We start from the raw sequence: 12,956 nt of genomic DNA, 5'->3' as shown, positions 1-12,956 counted from the left end.
AAAACCTTGAGAAATTGTTACAGAACATACATTGGCTGCTCTATTCAGATAATATAAATCATAATATGACTTATATCATGAAAATAATGTGAATATTAGCCTATACATTAAGAACATAGAAACAACAATCTTGCTATTACTTATCTCTCTGATGGGTAAAGATGATGCTTAATTACCTGCCAGGTAATTTTATAGCTCGAGTTGTCCCTTAAACTTGTGTTGTGCTGTGAGTGCTCAATAAAACAATTGCATCGGAAATGAATTACACGAGTTCTCTCTCTCTCTCTCTCTCTCTCTCTCTCTCTCTCTCTCTGACCTTTGTTTCTGAGAGCGGGTGCGCGTTTAATATGAGTTTGAGTGGAAAATCACCAGCTTCCCCATGCAACAGGAGAGTTTATTCTTAAAGTGACAGGTTCCCGCTAATTTGAATCGCTCGGCGCTCTCACCTCATCTGGCTCGATCAAGTCTCAAAGCAAGGCACGCATGCGGACTCACAAACTCAGCCAAGAAAGGAATGGAAAGGACAAAGGACATGAGGGACTGCTGTGGCGTTTTCATCACAGGCTTGGTAACCAGTGAAACATTACAATAACTATAACCCACATAGCCATGAAAAATAATACCTAAAACATAAGCAAGGACCTTGTTGATGATAGGAAAAAGGGTCCTGAATGTAAGTTCCATCACATGTGTCTTCAGTATTGCACAACCTAAGAACATCAGGCCTAGCCCATTTTTCAAGGTAGCCTAATATGAAAACACAACTTTGTATGTTTGTTCAGCTCAGTGCATATTGGTTCATTGCACTTTAGTAGACTAATCCAATGCTGACAGACAACCAACCTTACCCAAACAGATGGCAAGACCACGTGTTGGCATGGCGGAGCTTTGTGGGACACACTAGCCAGGGGGTAAGGGGAACAGTCAGCAAACCACAGGGGGAAACTAGTCACACCAAATGCTATGCATTCTACAGAGAGGTTACATTTCTATACCTGAACCACAGAAAGTGATATTTTACTCCCAAACCGCATGCTATCTGTTGTTAAACTGTATGCCTCAATCTGGAAATGATGTGATTTCGGGCACTCTAACAATGACCCATTTCTTGTGTAACGTTGAGCAGCCGGTTCAAGGCTACATGCCGTTTTTTTTTCTTCATCTTCAGAATTGAATCAAAAAGAGGCCTTTCTTTATTGTTTGTGCAGATGGGCAGCAGCCATGGTGGCCTGTACTGGGTACCTTGGCGCAGACTTTTAGCCAAAGTGCCTCTTGTAAAGCAAAGACTGTTGTCAGGCCGCCCAGTCCCCTGAGTTTCAGAACCCATTTCCCCAAAGAGAACAATATGCTCTGTCAGCAGGACCCACTATTTTCTCTCAGCGAAATGGGAAATGGAGGAGAAAGAGGAAGTTGTTTCAAGACTACTCTGTTTTGGACTAGTGTTTGTGACTGCGAGGGCAACTGAACTTGCATCTAAAGTAGCTGCTGGACATGTTACATGAAACAATAATATGGATTTTTTTCACCAGTGACATGAACAAAATGGTGGGAACACTCCTAAAGCTGTATTTGGAATCTTAATCACCTGATGAGATTGCTTTGTGATATCATATCTGTGTTGTTCCATATCAGCCTTATAGTTGTGTAACAGCCTACCTTATGCAAGACCACTATTTACCTAACTGCCAAGGGAGGTGTTATTCTGAATAAGCTTAATGCTGGAGGTTTGGTAACAAGGTGTTTATAATGACAGTTTCTTGGATCTGTCTTGTGCAGGCAGTGCAAATTCACTAAGGGCAGACAACAGGCTTTAAATACATTTTGTTTTAGGCACGGCTTTTTGCAAAATGTCCCATTCCATAAATTTTGTTTCTTGTAGCAGCTGCATTTGCGTTCGAATCAAGTGCAGTTCAAATCAAGTGCAGTTCAAATCAAAGGCAGTTCAAATCAAGGCAAGCATCAATCTTGTCTTGATCTTATCTTGAACTTTTTGAGCTCATAGACTTTTGTACTGTAGCCTTGTGCTCTAACCAAACCAAAACTCGATTATACCAATGTACTTCATCACTTCTTGTGGGCAGAAGCACAGTGAGCTTAAATACAACTATTCAGGTCACACAACTGGTCAATTATTCAATAGGTTTACTTGGTTAATTAAGCATGCAAAAAGTCATCTGTGACAGTGACTGTTCCAGTGATACTAGTCACTATCATAGGAAATACATAGTAACAGCTTTAATATTCTAACTTTGTGTGATACTGAGCGTAAGGCATGAAATAACAGAAAGAGAAAACTTTTAGAGTATCATCCTTAGGAAAATGTGCCAGATCACTATCTAGCCGTAGACTTTACATACAATTTACTGATTCCTTAATTGATAGCTTACAATTAGATAAACCCACCATAACGCTGGCACGTTTTGGACTTCTAACCCCTATTAAATATTGTGGTTGAGACTTCTGGGTTGTACCATTGCATTTGTCTATTACTTCTGCATCCAGAGATAGCAACCATTAGTCGGTAGCCTAGTTTAAGAGTGTTGGGTCAGTAACTAAAAGGTTGCTGGTTTGAATCCCCAAGCCGACCCAGTGAAAAAATAACCCCCACGATATGCAACAATAACCCCCGCGATATGCAAAGGCTAGCTTATTCAAACAGAAATTTGCATCCTGTAGCGTAAACTCCAAAAAATACTGAGACACTGTCAAATCCATGTAGAATAAGAGCACCTCCTCCCAGCTGTCCACTGCACTGAGGCTAGGAAACACTGTCACCACCGATAAATCTACGATAATCGAGAATTTCAATAAGAATTTTTCTACAACTAGCCATGCTTTCCGCCTGGCTACCTCTACCCTGGTCAACAGCTCTGCACCCCCCACAGCAACTTGCCCAAGCCTCCCCCATTTCTCCTTCACCCAAATCCAGATAGCTGATGTTCTGAAAGAGTTGCAAAATCTGGACCCCTACAAATCAGCTGGGCAAGACAATCTGGGACCTCTCTTTCTAAAAGTATCCGCCGTAAGTGTTGCAACCCCTATTACTAGCCTGTTCAACCTCTCTTTCGTATCGTCTGAGATCCCTAAAGATTGGAAAGCTGCCTCGGTCATCCCTCTCTTCAAAGGGGGAGACACCCTGGACCCAAACTGTTACAGACCTATATCTATCCTACCCTGCCTTTCTAAAGTCTTCGAAAGCCAAGTTAACAAACAGATAACTGACAATTTCGAATGCCACCGTACCTTCTCTGCTATGCAATCTGGTTTCCAAGCTGGTCATGGGTGCACCTCAGCCACGCTCAAGGTGCTAAACGATATCATAACCGCCATCGATAAAAGACAATACTGTACAGCCATCTTCATCGACCTGGCCAAGGCTTTCGATGTCAATCACCACATTATTATCGTCAGACTCAACAGCCTTGGTTTCTCAAATGACTGCCTCGCCTTGTTCACCAACTACTTCTTAGACAGAGTTCAGTGTGTCAAATCGGAGGGCCTGTTGTCCGGACCTCTGGCAGTCTCTATGGGGGTGCCACAGGGTTCAATTCTCGGGCCGACTCTCTTCTCTGTATACATCAATGATGTCGCTCTTGCTGCTGGTGATTCTCTGATCCACCTCTACGCAGACGACACCATTCTGTATAATTCTGGCCTTTCTTTGGACACTGTGTTAATAAACCCCCAGACAAGCTTCAATGCCATACAATTCTTCTTCCGTGGCCTCCAACTGCTCTTAAATGCAAGTAAAGCTAAATGCATGCTCTTCAACCCACACCTGCCCGCCCGTCTAGCATCACTACTCTGGACGGTTCTGACTTAGAATATGTGGACAACTACAAGTACCTAGGAGTCTGGTTAGACTGTAAACTCTCCTTCAAGACTCACATCAAGCATCTCCAATCCAAAATTAAATCTAGAATCAGCATGCTATTTTTCAACAAAGCAACCTTCACTCATGCTGCCAAACATACCCTCATAAAACTGACTATCCTGCCGATCCTTGACTTCAGTGATGTCATTTACAAAATAGCCTCCAACACTTTACTCAAATTGTAGAGTGTTGAATTGGATGCAATCTATCACAGTGCCATCCGTTTTGTCACCAAAGCCCCATATACTACCCACCACTGCGACCTGTATGCTTTCGTTGGCTGGCCCTCGCTTCATATTCGTCGCCAAACCCACTGGCTCCAGGTCCTCTATAAGTCTTTGCTAGGTAAAGCCCTGCCTTATCTCAGCTCACTGGTCACCATAGCAGCACCCACACGTAGCACGCGCTCAAGAAGGTATATTTCACTGGTCACCCCCAAAGCCAACTCCTCCTTTGGCCGCCTTTCCTTCCAGTTCTCTGCTGCTAATGACTGGAACGAATTGCAAAAATCACTGAAACTAGAGACTCATATCTCCCTCAGTAACTTTAAGCATCAGCTGTCAGAGCAGCTCACAGATCATTGCACCTATACATAGCCCATCTGTAAATAGCCCACCCAACTACCTCATCCCCATACTATTATTTATTGATGTATTTTTCTCCTTTGCACCCCAGTATCTCTACTTGCACATTCATCTTCTTCTCATCTTTCAGTCCAGTGTTTAATTGCTATATTGTAATTATTTCGCCACTATGGCCTATTTATTGCCTTACCTCCCTAATCTTTCTTAATTTGCACACACTGTATATAGACTTTTCTATTACGTTTGTTTATTCCATGTGTAACTCTGTGTTGTTGTTTGTGTCGTACTGCTTTGCTTTATCTTGGCCAGGTCGCAGTTGTAATTGAGAACTTGTTCTCAACTGGCCTACCTGGTAAAATAAAGGTGAAATAAAATAAATAAATAAATGAAATTCATATGAATTCATTTTGATCAGGTTTTTGCTTTGGCTGACCTTATTCTTGTATTGATATTTGTCCAGTGAAACTCAGGAATGCAACTGTTTATGTCAAATTGTTATGTGTTCTACTTTTATCCCTGGTTGTCCTGAAAGGAAAATGGTAAAGTAATTCATTGTAAAACTAAATATAAGGGCTGGACATGCAAATAAATAAAAATCTGATAAATGAAAAGCCGCTTTCTGCTGGGGTCTCGGGACTGATGGGTTAATTGATGACAACTTGCACTTTCTAATCCAAATCTTTGCAAAACAAGACCTTATCTGACTGTGACGGTAGTGTACGGAGGGATGTTTTCCAGTGATTTTCCATGGATGTGTTTACCAGCAAGGTCCTATAGGTTCCTGTCCTGGATAGGTCCTCCTCAGCCTGTCTATTGTTAGAGGTCTGTCTGATGGCGGTCACATGGTGACGGTGTAATCCTCTTTCTCTCTCACATGCAGACGATTTGCTGTCTGAGTATTTGTCCACAGCCAGCCGGCCTGTTCCACCACTGTCAACCTTGTGACTCACTTCAAAGGGAGCATGTACACACACACACACACACACACAAACACACACAGCCATAAATGCACACACATACATTAATGGCACATACAGTACACAGCACACACACAAAATGTAGCCCCATAGCCAAATATCTATACATGCGTATGAGAGCAGAGACAAACAAATACACTTACAAACATACACAGAGATGTCTAGCAGAGACACACAACCATACACTGTCGCTCGCATGCACTAGTTGTTCTGCAATATGAGGAGCCTGATGTCCCTTATATACGTGGAGGACACACTTTAACTCCCCCCCCCAATCTGTGTTTTGGTGGCTAATGCTTTAATTGAGCATGCAAGGTTTCATCCCATATTGCTTGGGCTAATAAGTCATGTGAAGTGTAAGCATCTGACTCTCACACACTGCCAAGAGGAGCCTCAACGCAGAGCACGGAGATAAACAGAATTCCTATTAGATAAGCCTCCTGCACTATAATCACTGTTAATGACGTGTTCTACTCATCTTTAGCTTCAGCGTGGGCTTGGTCATGGTTTGACATTGGGGAAAGGGAAAGGAAGAGCATGAAAGGACTCCCACACCAGGGCCTAAATCCCTCGCCTTTCTGAACACAATCTTGTAAAGTGATCCTCTTGGCAAAAGCTTAGCTCAACTTTGTCAGGGCATGTGCAGTCTAAACAGTACCCTTTATTATATAATCCCTGGACCCATGCCCACTAAGCATCTTAATTTACTCACAAAATGTCAGACGTTGTTTGAAGAGGGAGATGTACCTATCAAATCTCAGGTGTCACCAGTGCTTGACTTGGACTGAAATAGGTGCCGGTACTCATTTTGGGTGCTGGTTCTGCTTACAGTTAGGTGCAGGAGCTCCACAACACTTTTGAGCTAGTATTCTATAAGAGGAACAGCAATAGAACATTTGAGGTGCCTGTACTCAGCTCCGGTGAGCTCCTGCCCAAGTCAAGCACTGGGTGTTCCAGAGGAGGTTTGATCATGAGTACTAAACCATAGACATCAGTTGTCACCATGCTGTTAAAACTCAAGGCAAATGGGTGTTAATGCTGATTAAATGTCCTAAAAGGAGTGCCCCTGCCTTCATGTGGCACTAAGGTACCAGGGGGAGGGTAGGGTGTGTATCTGTGTGTGAGCAATAAGACAAATAAAGGTAGGGATTTGGAGGAGAATGAGATGAGATGAAGAATGACACAGACTCAGTGTACAGACTCAGTGAGCATAGCCTCGCTATTGAGAAAGGCTGTCGTAGGCAGACCTGGCTCTCAAGAGAAGACAGGCTATGTGCACACTGCCCACAAAATGAGGTGGAAACTGAGCTGCACTTCCTAACCTCCTGCCCAATGTCTGACGATATTAGAGACACATATTTCACTCAGATTACACAGATCCACAAAGAATTCAAAAACAAACCCGATTTTGATAAACTCCCATATCTACTGGGTGAAATACCACCGTGTTCCATCACAGCAGCAAGATTTGTGACCTGTTGCCACAAGAAAAGGTCAACCAGTGAAGAACAAACACCATTGTAAATATAACCCGTATTTATTCTTATTTATTTTCCCTTTTGTACTTTAACCATTTGTACATTGTTACAACACTGTATATATTCATAATATAACATTTGTATTGTCTTTATTATTTTGGAACTTCTGTGAGTGTAATGTTTACTGTTTATTTTTATTGTTTATTTCACTTCTGTATATTATCTACCTCACTTACTTTGGCAATGTTAACATGTGTTTCCCATGCCAATAAAGACGCTTGAATTGAATTGAATAAAAGAGAGAACGAGATGAGACAGATTTATGATAGAGAGAGGGGAAGAGGGAGAGAGCAAGAGATAGGTGAGAGATAGACAGCAAGAGTAATCAAACAGAGAGACACAGAGACTGAACCAGAGAGGGACAGAGTAAAGGGAGAGAGAAAGGAGAGACATGAGGGACAGTAAAAAAAGAGAGGGAGAGCGAGAGGGTGAGGGACAAACTGAAGAAAGAGAGAGAGGGTGAGGGACAGAGTAAAGAAAGAGAGAGAGATTTCCAGGTCAGTCTCTGGCTAAGTATGGGGGCTTACCACTCTTTCTCTTTGGTGGTAATCCGTAACTAATAGAAAATTAGGACATTGGCAGTGACAGCAGCGGTCTGTCCCTTTGTCTCCTGGGAGGACAGACAAACACCAAGACAAGAACACAGGCCAGGATGTTCTTTATGTCCTTTACTCTAGTTTATACTGTAATATTGTCTTTACTGAACACATAATTGTACTCAGATTAAACACATTGACAGCTGTATCCCAGCAATTTGCGACAGGGAAAGCAGTGTTACTCGTAATGCTCTGAAGTCTGCTTTTCATGTCCAACACATATGCTGCTTCACTAACCTTACCATATTTAACTCCAGGACCATCGGCAGCACTGTGCATCTGTTTGGTATCTATTGAAGTTTCCATATAAACTAATTGTGTGATACATGTATGTTAAAACTAGCAGAGCTGTTCCGTGGCACACGAAGCAGACAGATGGTAGACTATGTACTGTATGGAACAGCACTGCATGTCCTCCAAACACAAGCCATGGCAACTGAAGTCACAAAGTATATATTGCTTAAGAGTGAAGAAATGTAGCTGAACTAAAAAAAAAACACCTCTCTCTTCTCCCACGTACTGTTCTGAGGAGGGACTGCAGACATGAGAGAAAGAGAACGGTAGTAAATTTCCACCAGTGAACGTTTTCTGGCACTGTTGTCAAGGGGTAGATTCTGTTATTGCAACCAAAACCACATAGGGCTAACCCAGAATGTCGATGAGACAGTATATAGGGAGGATGTCAGAGGCCTGGCAGTGTGGTGCCGGGACAACAACCTCTCCCTCAATGTCAGCAAGACAAAGGAGCTGATTGTGGACTACAAGAAACGGAGGGCCGAGCACACCTCTCCTTTCACATCGACGGGTCTGTAGTGGAGCGGGTCGAGAGCTTCAAGTTCCTCTGTATCCACATCACTAAGGACCTATCATGGTTCAAACAAACCAACACAGTTGTGAGGCTGTAAAGATTTGGCATGAGCCCTCAGATCCTTAAAAAGTTATACAGCTGCACCATTGAAAGCCTCTTAACTGGCTGCATCACTGCATGGTATGGCAACTGCTTGGCATTTGACCGTAAGGCGCTATAGAGGGTACTGAGTATGGCCCTGAACATACGGGCCGAGCTCCCTACCATCCAGGACCTCTATACCAGGCAGTGTCAGAGGAAGGCCCTAAAAATGGTCAAAGACTCCAGCAACCCAAGTCATAAACGGTTCACCCTGCTACAGCATTGGCAAGCAATACCGGAGCGCCAAGTCTGGGCCCAACAGGACTCTGAACAGCTTCTACCCCAAAGCCATACGACTGCTGAACAGTTTTTAATCAAATGGCTACCCAGACTATGTGCACTGACCCCCTTTTTATTTGCATTGACACTGTTGCACCAGCTCTATGCACACTCACTGGACTCTACCCACACACTCACACATGCTACACTGACACTTCAACACACACATACACACTACATACCTTCACGCTCACACACACACACACACACACACACACACACACACACACACACACACACACACACACACACACACACACACACACACACACACACACACACACACACACACACACACACACACACACACACACACACACACACACATTGACGAAACACACACACACAGACACACTTTCACACTCTTCACATACGCTTCTGCTACTCTGTTATCTATCCTGATTGCCTAGTCACTTTTACCCCTACCTACATGTACATATTACCTCAACTACCTCGTACCCCTGCACACTGACTTGGTACTGGTACTCCTTGTTTATAGCCTAGTTATTGTTATGTTATTGTGTTACAATATACTTTTTAACTCTGCATTGTTGGGAAGGGGCTCGTAAGTAAGCATTTCACTATAAAGTCTACACCTGTTGCTTATTGTCACGAAGCCAAGAAGTGTGGGCCTATTGTATTACACACCGCACCTTACTTCCGCATCCAACTTTAATACCTCAGCGGCGCACTATAGGCCAATAGTTTGTTCTGTTCTAAAGCGAAACAGAACATTGTATGAAGAAACAGGAGTTAAAGGAACTGTTTGTCCCTCAACTTGGTTCAGCCAAGCTCTCTCTCCTCTGCTCCTAGGGCCCTCCGGGAAAGATAACTCTTGAGTGAGTCAGGGTTGTGAGTCACTAACCAACAACCCATTTCACCAATTGACATGTCTCCCTTTTCATGGTAGGCAATAAATCCTCATCTTCTCCTCTGCTTGGTTCCTCTCTGTTCATTCTTTTTTAGTCCTGTTTTTTGGGCATAAAAACTGTGGAAATTGTCCTTGCAAACAATGGCCTTTAAGACAGTGGAGGAGATGCACGAGGACAGAGCATCAGTTGCTTCTCTAATTGGACAACATGATTCATGACCACACTGAGGAAAACTAAATTCTGTTGTTTAGAAAAAAAACACAATGTCTTTAGAGCAGGGTCAAGGCTGTGGTCAGATGTTACTTAGGAACGATAGTCTTGTTGTCCTGCTTTTTTTAAGATGACAAATTGGGGTAAAAAATTATTTAAAAAATATTACTTTAATATAGTGTAAATCCTGTTGCATAATCGTGTCAAAATCAAATCAAATCAAATTGTATTTGTCACATGCGCCGAATACAACAGGTGAACTGTGAACTGAACAGTGAACTGCTTACTTACAAGCCATTAACCAACAATGCAGTTTTAAGAAAAACACCTACAAAAATAAGAAATAAAAGTAACAAATAATTAAAGAGCAGCAGTAAAATAACAATAGCGAGGCTATATACAGGGGGTACCGGTAAAGAGTCAATGTGTGGGGGCACTGGTTAATCGAGGTAATTGAGGTAATATGTACATGTAGGTAGAGTTATTAAAGTGACTATGTATAGATTATAAACAGAGAGTAGCAGCAGCTAAAAGAAGGGGGGGGGGGGGCAATGCAAATAGACTTTCAGGAGTCTTATGGCTTGGGGGTAGAAGCTGTTTAGAAGCCTCTTGGACCTAGATTTGGCTCTCCGGTACCGCTTGCCATGCGGTAGCAGAGAGAACAGTATGACTAGGGTGGCGAGAGTCTTTGACAATGTTTAGGGTCTTCCTCTGACACCGCCTGGTATAGAGATCCTGGATGGCAGGAAGCTTGGCCCCAGTCATGTCGGAGGCAGAGCAGTTGCCATACCAGGCAGTGATGCAACCACTCTCGATGGTGCAGCTGTAGAACCTTTTGTGGATCTGAGGACCCATGCCAAATATTTTCAGTCTCCTGAGGGGGAATAGGTTTTGTCTTGCCTGCTTCACGACTGTTATGGTGTGCTTGGACCATGTTAGTTTGTTGGTGGTGGAGACCAAGGAACTGGAAGCTCTCAACCTGCTCCACTGCAGTCCCGTAGATGAGAATGGGGGTGTGTTCGGTACTCTTTTTCCTGTAGTTCACAATCATCTCCTTTGTCTTGATCAAGTTGATGGAGAGGTTGTAGTCCTTGCACCACACGGACAGGTCTCTGACCTCCTCCCTGTAGGCTGTCTCGTTGTTGTCAGTGATCAGGCCTGATCAGACAATTATCTTCTCAATAGTAGATCATCAGTATCTCCGCCCCTCCTAGGAGTCTTAACATGTTCGATGCCAATGTATCTCAAAGAGATAATGTGGTGACAAGCCTCCATAAAATGGGCAGCCACAGGGCTTCTCTGGTCAAGGGTCCTGATATTACTCCTGTGTTCTATCCTTGTTTTTAGAGCTAATTTTGTTTTTCCTACATAGCATAGACCACAAATACACTTGATAAGGTATATAACTTTTTTTTGTGGAACATATAATGATGCCCTTAATCTTAATGGCCTTGCCCGTAATAGGGTGATTGAACATTGTGATTTTGTTTGTGAAGTTACTGGGTGCATCCGCCACATCTATAGTTACCGTCCGGCACATTGTCTAGAAAGATACTTCGTGGCACTGGTGGAAGATCAGACCTCACCACCATTCCGGGTTAGAGTCCCGCTCCTTGAAAGCGGCAGCTCTACCCTTTAGCTCAGTGAGGATGTTGCCTGTAATCTATGGCTTCTGGTTAGGGTATGTACGTACAGTGACTGTGGGGACGACGTCATCAATGCACTTATTGATGAAGCCAGTGACTGATGTGGTGTACTCCTCAATGCCATCGGAAGAATCCCAGAACATATTCCAGTTTGGGTTTATCAATGATATGATTTGTTGTTATGATAAATGGCATGAAGTACACTGGATTGAACATATGCTGGTATAACTGAGAATTTGTACAGAAGTAATCATCTTTATAATAAGAAATATCAGGGCAATGATGCAGACATTTTGTTGAGGTCCCTGTGTTCTTGCTCCTTCAGACATCCCATTCTCTCTTCCTGTTGCCATGGCAATTGTTTCACTCCTGCTGAAAATGAGAGCCCCTGAAGAAAACTACAGTATGAGGATCCTCCTTATTCTCAGAAAGAAAACGACAAACCAAAGGTTTCAAATGTCACATCACAAAATGACACACAAAGAGATAATTCACCACTTGATTAATAACATGAGAGACTATGGGTGAAAAGTTGAGCGCTGCACAGGGCAACAGTATGCATAACTGTGATCTATACATGAGGTTGAGTCATGTAATTTGCTGATACGTACAACAAAAGCATTATGCAATCCCGGTACACTTAAGCCTTGTTAACATTCACTTGTCACAGAGTATTATAGTCTAAAAGTCTCCGAAAGGGAACTTTCCCATCACCTCTAAACCCCTGAGTTGCTAAGGAACAACTATAAAACCTCTGTGAAGACAACTCACTGGGGTAGTAACAAATTATTGTTTATTTTGTCTTTTCAATATGTGTGGGAACCCAGCCAAGGGTTTTGTTGGCTAATGGGTTGAGTTTTAGGTTGAACCCCACTTCAACATGCTTTTACAACAGCTTTGCCCACAACTTATTCCCTGTTGCGCTTTGGCCTATTCTATGTCTGCCACCACTGAAAACCTTTGCCACCACTGAGCTCCATTAAGGTGACATATAGCTCTGCATCCCTTTCAAATGAGAATGATTATGCACAAAGGGAGGCAGAACGCTGGAGACTTGCAGGCAAGGGCAATCTGTTTGTGAACACACACACACACAAACACAATCGGGGAAGGGGGTACAGTGGCCTTGGTATGCCACCACACACACAACCATCCCTCTTTCCCCTGACCTTCTCCGCACCTTTGTGGGCTTCTGATAAACTGGGATTAAAATGAGGGTTGGAGACAGAGAACCCTATGAGAGTCCCTGGCTGTGCACCCAGAGAGAAAACATTGCCAGGAGTATAGAGCCTTGGTAACAAGATAAATGGTTTGCATTATTGTATGAGGATGCTAGATCAGTATGTTTACCCTAAATTACTGTTTTCCTCCCCCAAAAAATATGTCTTGGCAATTGACAAACAACTCTTCTATCCTAAAGGCTCCATCTCT

The 12,956-nt window shown here is 43.1% G+C and overlaps 1 protein-coding gene across 2 annotated transcripts in view; it reads right to left on the bottom strand.

Annotated features, from left to right (window-relative positions):
* The window catches only part of LOC109869270 (sodium- and chloride-dependent taurine transporter), a 38,434-nt gene extending 37,982 nt beyond the window's left edge, over positions 1-452 (bottom strand). Inside the window, exon 1 of one of the 2 annotated variants that reach the window (XM_020459282.2) lies at positions 177-452. The gene's annotated coding sequence lies outside the window, so the exon portion shown is untranslated. Of the gene's footprint in view, positions 1-140 lie in introns of both variants that reach the window. The other variant, XM_020459283.2, reaches the window with a different exon arrangement.
* Positions 453-12,956: the final 12,504 nt, after the last annotated feature.

This window comes from Oncorhynchus kisutch, linkage group LG24 (genome assembly GCF_002021735.2).
Source record: "Oncorhynchus kisutch isolate 150728-3 linkage group LG24, Okis_V2, whole genome shotgun sequence".
NCBI lineage: Eukaryota > Metazoa > Chordata > Actinopteri > Salmoniformes > Salmonidae > Oncorhynchus > Oncorhynchus kisutch.
The sequence above is the reverse complement of the archived record's forward strand: the minus strand, read 5'-3'. Positions and strand labels throughout refer to the sequence as shown.